This window comes from Strongylocentrotus purpuratus, unplaced genomic scaffold, assembly GCF_000002235.5.
Source record: "Strongylocentrotus purpuratus isolate Spur 01 unplaced genomic scaffold, Spur_5.0 spur5_scaffold_1, whole genome shotgun sequence".
NCBI classification, from domain to species: Eukaryota; Metazoa; Echinodermata; class Echinoidea; order Camarodonta; family Strongylocentrotidae; genus Strongylocentrotus; species Strongylocentrotus purpuratus.
The window spans coordinates 38,855,868-38,873,732 of record NW_022145594.1 but is presented as its reverse complement, the minus strand read 5'-3'; the positions used below and the strand labels follow the sequence as shown (position 1 = coordinate 38,873,732).

Genomic DNA, 17,865 nt, shown 5'->3' with positions numbered 1-17,865 from the left:
CCAATTGATAAGTTTATGACACTAACAAGAAAAAGCGGAAAAGTACCCTTTTTTTAAACCATTGGTATTAAAAACGTAAATACACATGCACTTTGAAATATCATGATAGAGAGTGTTGTTATTATTCAACAATCATGATATGCGACCCATCCCGAAATTTTTCATCTGCAAAACAAAATTAAAGATAAATTTGAAGAAAAAAAATAGGGGTTTGTCTCAGTTACTTCGGATATTTTACTTCCAATTTTACAGCGACAGAATTATGAGACTACGTACCGTTGTTTAAAGTGGAAAAAGCCCTCTATTGACTCTTTTGCAATCGACGCAAATAAAGAAATTGAACTACGCAAGTGGCTCATAGTCTCTTTCTTCAGGCTCATTTACTATATGAAGCGTTATTTGACATATTCATTGTAAAGTGTAGAAAAGAAAGAACAAGAAAAGACAACAACAAAATGAAAGGAAGAAGTTTTTACAAAGCTGTTTAGTCGCCCGCTATACCCGAATATAGTCAAATTTATCGATTATCGTTATTTGCTGGATAAAAGCACAATTTTTGGTACAGGGCTTCGTTAGGACTTACTAAACGATATTAGGCTAAGAGCCCCGGCAACAAAATCGATTAAAGGGTGTGGGGGCGGGAGCGTCTTTTGGAGCCCCCAAATAATTTTACAACATTGATTTGTTGCTGTACAAATGCCGTTTTTGGTACAGGGCTCCCTTAGGACCTTCTGAACTATATTAGGGAAGGAGCCCCGGCAAAAATATCATATAAGGGTGTGGGTGGGGGCGTCGCCTCGTAGCCCCCAAATATTTTATAAGATAATATAACATTGGGTTTTTGTGAAACCCATGGGGCCCCAATCGCACATATATGAATAATTATGCCGGGGGCTTCTACCCTACCATCATTCAGCACAGGCGCGGATCCGGGGGGGGGGGGGGGTAGTGAGCACTATTTTTTAAATTTGTTTTGCTCCCCAAAATTAGAAAATCGCGCCGGCCGAAAATTCGCTCAGTGGGGGGGGGGGGGGGGGGGGGGTGGAGTGTCGAAAATTAAAAAATTTTCACCTCAAGGGGGAGGGGGGGGGGGGGTTCGGGCTCCCCGGGCCCCACTCCCTGGATCCACCACTGATTCAGCAGGTCCTAATGAAGCCCTGTACCAAAAAGGATGACTGTACTACAAATCTCAATGTTATAATACCTTATGAATTTTATGTGGTCTACGAGGCGACGCCCCCGCCCACACCTTAAATGATATTTTTGCCGAGGCTCCTACCCTACTATCGTTCAGTAGGTCCTAAGGAAGCACTATACCAAAAATGGTGCTTTTGATCTGGCAAGTAACGGTAATTTCACTAAGCCACCTGAATATTAAGCTATTTTTCACAAAATTTCTCGTACATTGATTGCTTGAACAACTATGGTGATTATTATTGGTCATCAATGCCGATCAACTTATTGTTAAAATGTGACAAACATTTATCTTCATGTGATTTATACCGCCTTGGGAGAGAGAGAGAGAGAGAGAGGGGGGGGGGGGAGGGAGAGAGAGAGAGAGAGAAGAGGGGGAGGGGTGATGATGACATTGGTGATGACAATGATGACTCTCCTGTTGAATTGCACGACAAGGTTATTTTTTTCTGTAGTTACATGTACTTATTTCGATTTAGTCATACAAAACATTTGAATTTAAAATGCACATTAAAAGGTATAAGTTTACTTGTTTTTGATAAAGGAAATTGCTTTAAGGAGTGGGATATTATTAGTACATGCTTTAATATTATTGTATAAATATCATTATTATACATGTATCATCACCATCACCCTTGGTGCCATCATCATCACTACTACCATCATTTTCACCACCACCATCATCACTACTACCATCATCATCACCACTACTACGATCACTATCATCATTATCACCACCATCATTACTACCATCATTATCATCACTACTACCACCATCATCACTACTATACTATCATCACTACCATCATCATCGTCGTCACTACTACCATCATCATCACCACTACTACCATCATCATCACCATCATCATCACTACTACAATCATCACCACCAGCATTACAACTTTCATTATCACCATCATCACCACCATCATTACTACCATCATTATCATCATCATCACTACTACCACCATTACCACCACCATCATCATTACTATACCATCATCACCACCATCATCATCGTCGTCGTCACTACTACCATCATTATCCCACTACTACCATCATTATCCCCACTACTACCATCATTATCCCCACTACTACCATCATTATCCCCATCATCATCATCACCACCAACATCGTCACTATTATCATCATCATCTTCATCTATTCACAGTAAAGTTTTCAATGAATTCGGTGTTGTCTGCCAAAGTTAGCTTACAGTTTAAATTTTGATATAAATATGCAAATCATGTAAGTTCCACTGCAAACCACCCTTAATGCTGTGGTTCATGAATTTGAAGCAGTTGATAATTGTCATAGATATTACAAATTCAAAATTATTCAGTCTAGTCCATTTTCAAGGTGGCATATTTTTACAAGTTTTAACTTTCTTATTGTAATTTTAACACAACTATTGTGAGAACATGAAAACAGAATTTAAAATTCTTGATTTCAACAATTACACCATAAAACTTTCATCCATTTGAAAACGTTACAACTACATGTACATTTATTTCTAAAAGGGCCCTAATTCACCCAGTCAACCTTTCATTCTTAAGTTACAAAAAAATGCATCCCCAAAAATCACATTTACAAGGAGTATGAATAATTCACTTGTTAACTCTATATTTTATATCTCAAACAATATTGTTGACATTTTCGTAGCACATGTACATTGCAAAAAGGACATGTACACGCATACAGTGTAAGCCCATTGACATAACATGATGGAACTGACAAGGAATATCCATTAGTTCACAGCATATGCTCTGAGGAAAAGTAGAAATATTGAAGAAATACATTGGTAAAAATGTAATGAACTGGATAATAATAACAAATTATGAAATATTCTAAGTTATTCCATAATACACATATATACATGTAATATGTATGTTAATTTCAATTAAACTGTTCTGTAGTTGTGATGTTATGTGGACAACCCTCACATTTGCTTTTATTGACGCAAAAAATACATTACAGGATAAGAGAAATGTAATTGCTTTGGAAATACTTTCTTGGCATCTACTAAATGTCCCTTTACTTGCTGGTTATAGTGAACAATACAAACAATGGTAATTAATCAATCAGCAGTTTTTCTATCTTTAAGTCCTCCAAACTATATTAGCTATAGAAACTACATGTACAAGATTTGATATACCCGAACACATGTTCATTTAGATCATTTGCTGACATTTAACAAAAAAGATCCATTACTTATTTCATCTGGGGACAAAATAGTATCTCATTTGAAAACTTACATTTTAGTTGATACGTATAGAGAATATATGTAACAATCTTACCTCAATCTTACATTATTCTTTACACTACCGTTTTGGAAAATTATGACATATTTTTTTGTAATGAACAAAGTATTATGCTGAATCATAAATATGCAATTATTACAGCTTTGATACCAAGGAAGAATCATATGCAACAAACAAACATGTACATATTCACATCATTATGGATACTCATGATTTTTTTTTTTTTTTAAAGCTATCCTCACACTTTTTCCTTCTGAATATACAATGAGGTATAACATACCTTTTAGATTCAATGGCGATTTAATCAATTCATAGTGAGCATGCTGTAAATATATTCTTACTTGACCAACTATACCTGCATGTATCATAATGCAAATGCATTTTTCTGAAATATTGAAAATAAAAGAGCACTGTTTATGTACTGTTAAGCCAGGATGTGAAAATAATTGCACAGGAAATGACAAGAATGGTTGATGATACTTTTTTTTTGTTGGTAACATGCATTACAAAGACATTAATGTATGGAAATTCATAAGTATAACATCCGTGCATGTCAGTTGAAGGAGTGTTCTAAAATTCCCTTTTTAGGAAACTTCCAACTTTAATTTTAAGACTACAACAAATTTAAAGCGTTTTGCTGCTTTTTCTCATCAATTGATGTACCTAGTAACATGCTATTAAAGTAAATCAATGCGGTTGTAGTGAAGAGAAAAGAATTGCACTAACTCGTACATGGATCCTGACAAGATTCAGATAGTTAGACAGTGAAATCTTTATGACTTACATTTTGATTTTCAAATGACAGTGTTTCTCCCTTTTACATTTTAATGTTTGATGAAATTAATAACAAGCGTACTGAACTGAAATATTGCCAATAAAAAAGCATTGTTTATGTGCTACAGTATAAAGCAACATTCCTTTTGAAGGAAAGGATAAATGATCCAATATAATGTCTAACTATCTGATTCTTAGCTTCCTTCACCTTCACCTTCACCTATCCCACAGTCTGGCTGACCCTTGGGGCACCACTGAAGATTTATACTACCAGCTTCCTCCACTCCTCGTGGTTCTTGGCTTTACGAAGTATGATGTTTCAGTCAAGGTCACTCGTTAATGTTGTCTTCCCATCGTTTCCTCTGCCTGCCTTTTCGTCTCCCTCCTTGTACTGTTCCATGTAGAATAGTCTTGGCCAGTCCAAATGATCATGTGACATACCCATACCACTTTACTTTGCATCTTTTCACTGAAGTCAGGAGGTCTTCATACGGCTCTATGGTGTTTCCAATTCTGATTTTCACTACCTCGTTGGTTATGTGATCTCTATACCAGATACTGAGGAGTTTGCGGAAACATTTCATCTCCAGTGCCTGTATCCTTCTTTTAATGTCTGCTGTCATGGTCCATGTTTCACATGCATACAAAAATATGGACATATGGACAAGATCCTATAACCGATTTTGAATGGGTGGTATTCGTTTTCGACTGAAACACTGCACATGTGTGTTACTTCCAGCCTGCATAGAAAAAGAAGAAAATGATAGCGTGAATGGTAAAAATACAACAATCGCGTAAACAAATCAAAATTGATTCTATCAGGGTTTTACAAAAGGTCTCTAATAAAAAATTTAAAATCATATTCTTTAACCTCCATGTAACAAATAAAGTGGGATAGACTTCTTTTTTAAATTCATGTATGCTCCAAAGCCTTTCTTTTAGGAATGAATGAATGCATCTAATTAAGAACACAAACTGATTATTATCGAAAATGTCATTATCAAGTCCCTAGATATCATTCTTTATATACTGTACATTTATCTATAGAGAGAATGATTGGAAATTCAATTTTAAATATATATAAAGGCTATCCTCCTACATACGTGGAAAAGGTTCTCTCATACTGTAACCACTTTGACATATAATCTATTAAGAGGTAATGACCACATCATCTTGAAAAGCCTTGTGAGGCATTTTTTCTATCTACACATATAAGTTATAAAAAAAAAACATGAATGGTGCCACTTGTTGATTTCCCTTTCTGTAAAGGAGGTTTAATTGAAAATTGTATAGTTTAATAGAACCATGATCATAGATTTGCAGGAATCCTCCTGAATATGATAAAGTTATGGGTGAGTGTATATTACATGTAGGTACATAATAATTACAGTACTGTTCATCAGGGTTAGCATTATAAAAGTATATAAATCAAATAGACTTTAATTCGTCACTTAGACGAATTAGGTGACGTATGATAAGTTTACAAACGAATAATGCATTACACGATATATTATTTGTAAAATGCTCTCCCATTATTGCTTCTCCCATTATGATCTATTATATGTCAAGATTAAATTGTGTCTCCTTGATCATCATGGATCTAGGGAAGATAGATTGAAACAATATATGACCTTTGACCCTGTGCAGTAACCAGTTACACATTTGACTTAATTACATCATGAAGAACACCTTTTGACGATTTTATCTTATTCAAAGAAATGAAAATGTAATTGATAAATGATTATCATCATTATGATAATGATGATCATGATGATAATGATCATGATCATGAGCGCGATCATGACATCTTATTGAAAAAATGAGGGTTGATTTAGATAGCATATAGTCTCAGCTACAACTTACTCAAAAGTCAACAAAATCCAAGCAGAAATAACGGCGATATTGCTCGCAAAAGACAGGAATGTAGACTCCAGATTGAGAAAAAGTCATCTCCCATAGAGATTACACGCAAAAAGTAAGGATTAAGTGAAAATAGGGTAATAATAAAGTAAAAAGGGTTGTTTGTGACATTATTTGCGATTCTACGTGTTTTAATAATCAAAGGAGATGTACAGTGAAGGTCAAAAGGAAAAAAAGTGAAGAAAAAAATTGTTGGAGACACCCGGACTCGAACCAGGGATCTCGAGATTGGAAGTCAAGTGCGTTACCGATATACCAAAACATTTCCCATAGCGATTACACGTAAACGGGAAATGGAATTCTGAAATCCTACTTTGCAAGTGAAATATGAGCATGATCCCGCATCTAATCGAAAAATAAAGGGCGCACTTGTGATAGCTCATTGTCTCAGCTACAACATATCCGAAGTTCAGCGAAAACGAAGCTAAAACAACAGAGATTTGCTCGCGAAAGACAGGAGTGTAGAATCCAGTTTTGAGAAAAAGTCATGTCCCTTAGAGAATACACGTAAAATGTGAAAAATTGACATGCCTTCTTTAATTGCAAAAATACGCCATGATGCCTTTGTCAAAATGGAAAATTGTGGATTATTTATTTGTAGAAAATTGTCTCAGGTAGAACATATCAAAATTTAAAAGAAAATCAATCAATATTTACAGAGATACAATCAATTTTCAAAATTATGCTGACGTCATAATATGCAAATTGAAATTTTGAGTTTGGAGGCCATATGATGACGTTATGAGTTAATTGAGGGTCAAATGAGACATGAAATCATATCTCCAACTTATAACCTATCTAAATATGAAAAAATATTGGGAGTTTCTATCTATTCTGAAGAGTTACAAAGAATTTTGTATAGACATGTTTTTGCTCATGTATTGTGGATAAAGATAACGCAGGTCCGCGCGCGCTGTCAACTTTGACGGACGCTCATTGCGTTATTAAAAGGTGAACAAGTTATCAAAATGCTTGGAAAGATGTACCAAATATGATGATAGAGAACATTCGGCGATTCTATGTTGCAAAATGCTAGTACGCGCAAAAAACGCGCGCGCATGCGCGTTTGCGTGATTTTTTGTCAAATGCTCCATATGGCCTGAAACGTATGCAAAAAAAATTTGGGATGATTTGGAGCATTTTAATTTTTTTCGCGCGCGTAAACGCGCGTACGAACGCGCACGCGCGCATTTGCGCACGTTTATTGATCTGAAATTGACCGGATGGATATTGATCTTCTTCCTGATAAATATGAATGAAAAATTCCTTTCCGTTATGAAGATATGATCATAAGTTTATTTTCACAAAATGGCGCCTGGATGACGTCACGATAATTTTGAGTCTTTGAAAAGTCACGCAGTTCTAAGTTAGACTAAGATCTATCATCATGGCAAGTTTCATGATAATGGCTTTATTCAGTCTTGAGATATCCTGCGAACAAATTCGAGGAAGAATAATAATAAATAAATAAATAAATAAATAAATAATAAAAATCTTGACGAAATCAAAAGGTGATACGTCTACGTACGTATCACCTAATCATGAAAACATGAAAATATGAACTTGCAAAGATGCATTACAATTAATCTATAACTATTTAATTATATTGCGAAAGTGTATTGGAAAAAGAGGGAATATTCACTACACACACTGATGAAACTTGGTTATCAAAGGGGAAGTCTACCTTGATATAATGATGGTTTTGAGAAAAGCAGAAAAACTACAGACAAAAAACTCAATGACCAAAACAACACGTCTGCAACTACCTAAAGAGAAAGGAAAAAAATCAACTACAGGCAATTTCGGAAAGAGTTCCATATATATAACCCCACTAAAATCGATGCACAGCTGTATAGCCTACCCTCACTCTCATCCTAATCCTAACCCAGCATACCCATATTTTTTCCTTCAATTTTAGTGGTGGTTACGTGTACATATGGAACTCTTGTCGTAATTTTGATGGCCTTGCAGGGTTCATCTTCTGAAACTTGCAAACATTACAAAGATGTATTTACAAAGATGTATTATAGAATCAGAACATAATTGCCGGAGTTGATTTGAAAGTTGTTGGAATGGTGTTAAATGCAAATTAGCATCTTGTGAATGGTGTAGACTTTATTTATTGACATTCCTCTTGCAATTTCTTTTTAAGGCTACAAACATTATTGTTATGATAATTGTAGATCTATCACATAAAAGATGACAAGTGACGTTTGAAATTAGATTTGGCTTCCTACATAATTAATCATAAAATGTCTCAAATTTATTTGCTTTGTGTTTCTGCTACGTGTATACATGGTGATGGTCTTTCTCTTGCTCCCTTATTACTCTGCAAGGAAAGACCCAGTATTAACAGCTCATTGCAAAAACTATATTGTGTCTTGAGTGAAGCCCAAACTGGTTCCTGCTGCTTAGCCTTGGCTGCATTCTCCTTATAGCCTTCTAGCTCAGATCCTCTCTTCCACACTTCATTTCATTATCGCAATTTGTTCTTATATCTTATGGGTTACCGGTACATATCCCTAATCTATGTGAATCATGCATTATGTTGCTGACTGAAGAAAGCAATTTCTAAATTTGCAACTTAAAAGATCTAAGCATACGTCAAAGGGCTGGCTCAAAGAATACATAGAAGCCAGAAAAACAGGAAGGGGGTGGGGAGGGGGGGGGGGGATTGGACTCAAATTCATAAGATTTCACAAGAGGACTTTATGAAAGCAGGTCATTTTATACAATAAATAAATATAGTTGTACTTTGAATCATCTTCACATGAAAAGGACTTACAGGTAAGTAAATGTTTTTAAGATATTGTTACATGTACCTGCTACTGCTACCTGGAGCTAACCCTCGTCGCTGAGAAATAGCCTTGAAGTATACTGTTTGGTTGAACGGAAATTCCATTTCAGCTGTATACTACCGCAAATGTCTGACAGTTTGCTCCAAAGAAGACTGTAGTTTGGGTAAGAGCAATAGTTACAATTAAGTATAAGTATACACATGTAAAGTTGCATTTATACAGAACTATTACAGTGACATAATAACAATATTGCAACTTCCTGCGATCAAAAAGGGGAAGAGAGAGGTAGCTAGAGTGATTGAAAGTAAAAAAAAGGGGAAAAAAGAGGGGAAAAGAGGGATAAAAAGGTAGAAAGAGAGAGAGAGAGAGAGGATATAATTGAATCAGGAGCTGCCAAGACATATACATTTCTACTCATATGAATCTGCATAATAATATACAATACAAAAACTACATGTAGGTATTGTTAATACATGTTCATGCAGATCTGCTGAAATGGATGATATAAAATCAATGTTTGGTAGTTGTTGCTTAACTTGAAATAAATATTTGAAGAGCTGCATGAATAAGTATATTATTTTCTTTCAAATCAATGATGGTATTGTTTCCAAGAAATAAGAGTGACTTAAATTGAAAGTTTGTTTTAAAATGTAGAAGCCACAGTATTCTTGTGCACTGATGCATGCAACATGCTATCTTTAACATTTGAAATGTGATACGTCTAGCAAAAACAATCCTAACTTAAGTTTGTGGGGTAGTATTGTTCCTTGTACACAAATGGTATTTAGATAATACTAACACAGCACTGCCAACAAAATGAATGGATGAGTACCGTTTAAAACTTTAAAATGTATCCAATAAAAATATTGTTGCATATTCTTTTTAGACAGTAGACACCCTGTAGAAAAACAAAAATCCTAAGATTTTACTGCAAGCTATAATTATTATTTCATTTGGCATTGCAACAATTAATGGAAACAATAAATTACTGCTAAAATGTATGGACAGTCAGATTTTATGCAAATTTAGTCTCAAAGTTACTATTCAGTGCGTATAATAAAAAAAATGTACCAGTTCCAACTTTGGTAACTTAATTATAAAGTTGATGTGCACTGTAAAACTTACAGGTTGCAATCCACAGCAGTCATTAATTTTGCACAGGGGGGGGGGGGGGGGGAACAAATTTCCACACCCAACCCTCTTTTAAAGACTAAAACCATAGACCGCTAAAACCAAGGAACGGCTCTACGTAATATGTACACTGTATACAATATATACCAAACTGAATGGAAATCATACAAGAGTTGAAGAATAAATGAAAAATAGATGTGCATAAGAATAACTTTGACATAGACACACACAAACAAAAATCCAATAAATTTTAAAAGGAAGACTGGCCAACTTTTAATGCTACATGTAGTATATACATGTAGGAGATTGCATATACTGTAGGGATAAGGGGTAATCTTTTGGAAATTGGATCAAAATAGAAAACAAAAATCATTTAAAGGAGAAAACATTATGCAATTAATATCTTTGTACAGGAAATAAATAAAATATATCAATAAAAAACAACTACAAACAAACAAAAATAAAGGATAATCAGCTGATTATTGTTGGAGAAAAACATTATCTTTTTAATATGCAAATTATACTTTAGTTTCATTTATTTCTATACAAATTCAGACAAATTGCAAAATATTATGGTAATGAAAGATAACTGACCATGGTTAGTTAAATCTTAGGTAATCAATAGTATTCAATGGTTTTGGATCCTCAGAGAAACATGTATTTTAACTCAAATTATATTAATTAATTTAGCTTTACCTAATCTATAGAACGTACATAATGGAAATTGAATAGAAAAGCTATATTTTCCACTCAATAATATGACTCTTCTGAAAATATGTGCACATGTACATGTAATGTACATGTAGGGTCTTACTATATTAAAGATTTGTAATAAATAGTTTTTAAAATGGCATAAGAATACGAAGAGGGAGAAAGTGCAACATGGATGCTTCACGTTATACACTGTCGCTCATATAGTTGGAATATTTTTGTTTTACCCCACTTTATGGAATTATTTTTAAAATAATTTAAAAATAATAGATCTAGATAATAGTATCCATTCTCCGATTTTATTGAATAATAATTTGACAATGTGTGTTTTGCGTGACTGCTAAAGCATGTGTATGCTACTATGCTTATCAAATAGGGGACCTACGCCCTTAAGTCATAAATGACAGTAACGAGGATTAATGCCCCACAAAAGGGCACTAATATAGCACATCGACACGGTTTTGATCCTGGGGCCTCACAGTTACGAGGCCATTGCTTTGTCACTGAACCATGACTGTACGAAGCGGGGGCTAGGATAGGGGGCAGTTTCCATAAACAAAATAAAAAACAGAAAATGAAATTTATTGCATTTTACCCCGGTCCCCAACATAAACAAATCCTCTGAATGACCATGCATTATGGCTCAAAAGCTGTTCAGTTTTCTATTAGAGGGATATCAGATGGATATTTAAAAAGGGGTGATGATGTTAATGCAGAGGTGATAGAGAAGGGCAGATTAGAAAATAATTCTGAATTCTGAACCTTACAATTTTCCTTCTACATACCAAAGTCATTTACATTTCATTTATTTACTGACAAATAATTGCAGTCACTTTTGCAATCAATAATAGTCACTCTTTCCAGTTTATTATTCTCATACATGTATGATCTCCTTTTCTCTCTCTTTAAATATCTCTCTCTCTCTCTCTTTCTCTTTCTCTCTTTGCAGCTGCAAGTTCCAGGTACTGTTTTGTTTTAAGTTTGTGCAATGTTAAGCACCTAACAGGAATAAAGGTACATGGGTGTCATTGGAAATAGGGTATTAAGGAGGGTACTTTTGACAGACGTTGTTTCAAATTGGCATCCCAAATATCTAGCTACAGATACGGGGTAATAAAGTGGACATGTACATGTATGTAAAAGTAGCTGCACAAATCTAGAGTCTGCTTATCGTGCATTTTATAGAATGAAACGGGATAGTAACTTTGGAGCAAAAAAATATAGAACATAAATCGGTTATACAAATATTAACACTTGGGATGAAGAACAGGAAATCTGAAAATTAATGAATCGTCATTGATGAGAAAAATAAAAAATCACATCATTTTATTCATTAGGTCATTTCATTGTGATGACGAGTAGGTGATTAGAATTTCAAAATGTACCCAGGAGAAATCTGCCCAGATAGAAAGCTTGTGACATATATTTACATTCAATATCATGCAGCACTTTACAGTTTTCTATTCTTCTGTTTTATTATTTGTTTAAATTTCTCCTTTTATTGAGATAACCCTATGTTAGTCTTTTTTCCTTCTGTTTTCCTCTTTCTCTCATTTTCTATGTTATTCCTTTTTTATTGTCTACATCTTTTTCTTCTTTTTTCTGTCCTCGCTTCATGTTCTCTTATTTTATCCTTCTTTTATCTTTTACTTTAATATCTTCTATTCATATACTGTTTTTTATATTCTTCTTTCACTTTCCCCTATTTCTGTCTACATAGGATATGACTTTTCACTCAGTTTTTGTCTTCTTTCATTGGTTCTTCTCTCTTTCCCTGTGTGTGCCTTTATTTTTCTCATTTGTATCTAAACAGTTATCTTTGTTCTTCTTCCTTCACTCATTTTCTCTTTCACACCTTTTTCGCATGTATTCTTTATCTTAAATGTTATCATCCTCCATGTTTACAATCAACTATGTTTATCTTTATTTTCTCATTCATATCACCTCATGACTGCGAATGGTGGTCATGTTTTACATAAAAATGTAAGAAAACAAAAATGACATAAACTCACTAATGCACAGAGAAGTTGCCCACTAATACCTTCCATTTTTTTTATAAAGAAGAAGCATCCAAAGAACAGGAAATCATTAATAATTTTGGTGGTGGCCTACCTCTTTGTTGAAGCGTACTTAAAAACACCAGAAAAATCTCACAAATTAAAAAATATAAATCCTTTTCACGATTTAGAGTCTTATTTCCATACAATTCCATAACTTGGATCTCTGTCACCTTGATCAAGTGAAATTTTGAGGCTTTTTTTGGGGGGGGGGGGGGCTGGTGATTTATTTCCCTTGTCAAAACTCACACACAAGTTTGAGAATACTCACAGCAGTTGTACTCCACCATAGCTTTACAAAATGTACCTGTTGAAGAGGCTTCAATATGTCTTGTGTTCTAGTATTAATAGCAGGGATTGACCATTCATAGATATATAAATGTACATGAGGAAAAAATTATTCAAAATTTCCCTTCAACTCTGAAACACAAAATATGTACGTGTAGCATAAATTACAATACATGTATGGGTTGAAGAGTCCCTGAATTGAGTTTTTTTTAAAATACAATGTAAGAGAAACAGAATGGCAAAAGTTTGAAATAAATCAGACCAATACTAAGAGTTATGAATGTTTGAAGTATGAGATCACTAAATAAATGTGAATCTCAAATTGGCAATTTGGTACATTCATGTAGACATTGATAACTCTTCTGTTTGTTGTCTACTTCACCTCTGAAACATACATGTAGCATAAATTACATTACATGTGTGAGTTGAAGAGTCCCTGAATTGGGTTTAAAAAAAAATACACTGTAAGAAAAAGAGAATGGCAAAAGTTTGAAATACATGATGTAGACATGTATGGATAACTCTCCTGTTTGTTGTATACAAAACATAATCTTAAGTGCCTTCTTCCTTGTGGAAATTATCAGTTTATTTACAGGTCCTCTTAAGATATAAAGAACCTTCTGAGTCATACATGTACATGTTTTTTTTCTTTTTCATTTACATTTTAGTCATTCTGTGTGTTGGAACAAATGGAAAAGTTGTCCGCCACTACATCCTATAGACGTTACTGATTCAGCCAATTTGAAGAGCCCATACCTACATGTTTTAATGATTACAAATTTACAACTTCAAAAATGTGTACATGTAACTTTGTCACTTTTAGTCTGATTTAAATTTAAATCAAATTGTCCCCATTGTGCTTCTTATATTTGTTCAGCCTTCCACTGGTAGTTTGCTAATACTAGAGAATAAGGTGGATTTCCCTTTAACATATATATTAGGTATATTAAATCTTCTGTGAGAAGAGAGATTATGGTGTCTGTTTTTCACTATTGCAGCAGTGCAGTGGCAGATCCAGATTGGGGGGGGGGGGGGGGGCCGCGGGACCCCCTCACTTGGCCCCATAAACAGGTAAATTTAACCTTTTTTTAGATTTAAAAAAGACGCCCCCCTGGAGAAAGGGGGGAGCAAAGGGGGGCCGGGGGTGGTGGGTGTTAACTCGGTGCTCAACATTTTTTCACGAATTGGGCCCCCTTTCAGCCGGCCCCCTCCCTTTCTGCAGACTGGATCCGTCCCTGCAGCAGTGAATTCCACTACAGTCACATAAAGGTCCCAATAGTGTCAACAATTAATTTGGATAAACTTGCATAAATTTGCATAAACTTCCATAAATGTGAGTGCAACCAAGATGATCAATTACAGAACAGGGACAACCAACAGCTTGTTCGCTAGACTGGTTAGAATAGCCTTAGGGCTAGGTGATAACATGAAATATGATATGGATGTCACTAAGCCTTAATTGGCACCATATCGAGAGTGACACACCAAATTGCTATCCCTCCAGTATCAAATATTTACATTTTTTGTTAAATGTTTGTATTATTTTAAAGTGATTTGTATGAGAAGAAAGAAGAGTTTATATTACTAGTCCTACAGTATAGTAATACTTATCATACTAGTATTAACAGCTACCACCAGTGGGTAAGGTTATTTTAGTGTGGGTACATCTAGTGGTTATTATGAACAAATTTGAATTTTTGTTTTATATCAATTATCAGTCTTGATAGGGGTACGGGTATCAATTAAGTGGCTCGGTAACATTGCCTCAGATTCTGAAGAAAAAAACTCCTGGATTTAGCTCATGCTGCAATCATGATTACAAACATTTAGGTCAGTCAGGAATCCCATGACTTTACAAGCCGATTGCCTAGCTGTCTGATTATCAAGATATTTATGATTGGAAATCAAAATTTTATTTTTTGTTTACCTAACAGTTTTTTATTACATTCATGTACACTACAGTCTTTTGGGGAAAATGAGTATGGTAAAAATGGTAACTCAAACTAACAGATTTTTACTTCTTTGAGGCATTTCTATCATGATCATTTTGAAGCGCAATTTGTTTAGGGCTTCAATATTACACCATATCACAGGCACTGATAACACGTAGGGCCATACAGCTCAGATTGAATATTATTAAATGATGGGTATAGGCCAAGTGATATCAATGTTATTAGATCTACAACCTGCGTCTAGCAGCTACCATGAGCTGAGGATGCATGATGACACCGACAGTAGCCTATACGTGTGAAAAGTTGATGCACATGGGTCATATGGCAAGATTATTAAGAAATCTGATTTGAACGTCATATGCTACCTTACGTAAAGTCCACGCCTAAAATGCAATCATTAGAGTCACAGTTTTTGATATTTTATATCGTATTCCACCCAGGCCTGCAGGGCAAAACCACTCCAGCAAGGCTAGAGTCAATTAATGCTTAGGCGTATTGTCCTCTAGCGCTGTTACATGTACGTGCTGAGAGGCAGCAATAGCACACGATGAACACATTGCACACAATTGCACACTAATGCACACAATGTATACAAAGTGGTTGATTAGCAAGTTTGACAATAGACTCACGATTTGAATTTTTGAATTTTTCTTTCTAGTCTAGATCTATATGACTATAGACTAGATTCTAGATCTCTAAGTATAACTATAACATAGACCTAAGTTGAAAAAATTGTATGCTATTTAGGTGTCATCAACTCCCGGCCCCCCCCCCCCCCCACTCCGAGAACGGATGGACCCCATGCGTGTTACCAAAATGTCCTTTTCGTAACAAAAGAAAAAGGTCGACCCGTATTGACTTTACACACCGGACTTTTGCTGAAAAAGGCTTGTATAACAAAAGAAAAAGGTCGACCCGTATTGACTTTACCCCGGCCCCCCCCCCCACGCAGGGGTCGGAATGACCGCATGTGTGTTACCAAAATGTCCGGTAAAGGGGTACTTTTCGTGCGACAAAGTCCGGCCCGAGAATTGTAAAAAAAGGGGTGTATTTGACTTTTCACCCGGAGATTTCTTTAAAAAGGGGGTGTTTTTCTTTTTTTCTCTCATCTCTTTTGACTCCTGAGAAATTATTCTGAATTTAGGGGGGTGCATTGAGCATTTTTCCTGATTTAGGGGGGTCTCCAAGGCAGGAAAAGCCTGTGAAAAGCCCGCGAAAGGGGGGTTCGAAAATGTTGGCAGTCCTCAGATAGGGGGTGCTTTCAAAAAGAGGGAACGAGCATATGCGTACCCTAAATAACACTGAGTGGGGGGGGGGGGGGGGGGGGGGCAGGGACTTTACACACCGGACTTTTGCTGCAAAGGGGGGGGGGGGAACACGCATATTCATACCCTAAATAACACTGAGTGGGGGGGGGGGGCGGGCATCAACTATCCCTAAAGTACCGATTTTGAGTGAAATCAGTTGAGTTTTGTACAGTGTAGTTTGAAATGCTGAAAATCAATATGAACAGTTTTTAATACACAGCTGCACAGCCAGGATAGTAATGCAGCTATGTGTGGGCAAAACCAGGGACATGGCTCGTGATGTCCACCAGTCTAGGTATCCTGCCGGGCGGGAGCGGCGGGCCCGGCGCACCTGGTAGGGCTATTATTTCCATTTGAATGTGCAAGTTAGATTTATTTTAAAAAAGAATAAAATACGGTGTTACTGTAGAACCTACCTTAATCAGACGGATGGGCACATAATAGAGACCTATCTTGATGTCAGGATACTAATGTGGTCTAGTTGTTTCAGTCGGGCAACCGTGTTCGTGAAAGAGAAGAAAGACAGCTGCACGATGCGATGGAGAGTTAGCTCGAGAGCGGGCTGCCGTCGCGTCCGGGGCATGCATCGCAGGCGGTCAGATCCGAGCTTCCAGCGTGGCCGTGGATGCGCCAGATTCAGAGCGAGTGCTAGTTTCTGGAAACTGCCATAAGTCTAAGCTCGTGGAGATTTGGTAGAAACACGTGTTAGATCTCTATCACACGTTTCAATACGATGTCTAAAAAGTTAGACTTAATGACGGTTTCGTGAAACCTCCCCAGGTGTTCGGTGTCGGGGATCTGGGCAGCGTTTCATGAAACCGTCATAAGTACAAGTCCAACAACATCCCACTGAAATGTGTGTATTAAGTTTAACACACGTTTCAATGGTCGGTGAACTTGTAGTTATGACGGTCTCATGAAACGCTGCCCAGATCCAGTGGATGCCTGGTACTGGGAGGCGCACGCCCCCCTTTTTTTTCTCCCGAAAAAAATGTGTTCGCATACATATTCTGTTTAAGCATTTGGATAGGCCTCAGAATCTGCCAAAAGGCTAAGATTGTCCGGGGACCGCATCCAGTTGAAGGCTTCATTCTCGCAATTTCGTTTATTTCAAGCTTCCTCCCCCCCCCCTCCCCTGTAAAGTCTTTGATCTGCCCCTGGATGTATGGCCGGGTAACCTGGCGCTACAGTCGTTTGTAGAAAAAAATGTTGCTGGGCGCTGTCGCCTGGTTAATGACTCTAACCACAAAAAGTAGGTCTTAAAATAGCGTTAATGACTACCGGACGCAAATCAAACACATGTTGGATGTGATACAAAAACGGGTCAATACATATTGCATCATTTTTCCAAAACTGGTCAATGACTTTTATGTCGCAGCTCGTATCGGGTGCCCAAGTCCAGATTCTCATCTACCAGAACTTTATTACCAGCGGCTGCTTCGAATAATTTGAAAAAACCTCCTGCCACTTTC

General features: G+C 36.2%; 1 long non-coding RNA gene across 1 annotated transcript; it reads right to left on the bottom strand.

Annotated features, from left to right (window-relative positions):
- Nucleotides 1-2,793: 2,793 nt before the first annotated feature.
- Nucleotides 2,794-17,047, bottom strand: LOC115921105. Its single transcript, XR_004062747.1, has 3 exons — nucleotides 16,810-17,047; nucleotides 8,972-9,099; nucleotides 2,794-4,969 (listed from the first exon to the last, which is right to left on the bottom strand). It is a non-coding gene; the product is annotated as an uncharacterized LOC115921105 (long non-coding RNA).
- Between the last annotated feature and the right edge of the window lie 818 nt (nucleotides 17,048-17,865).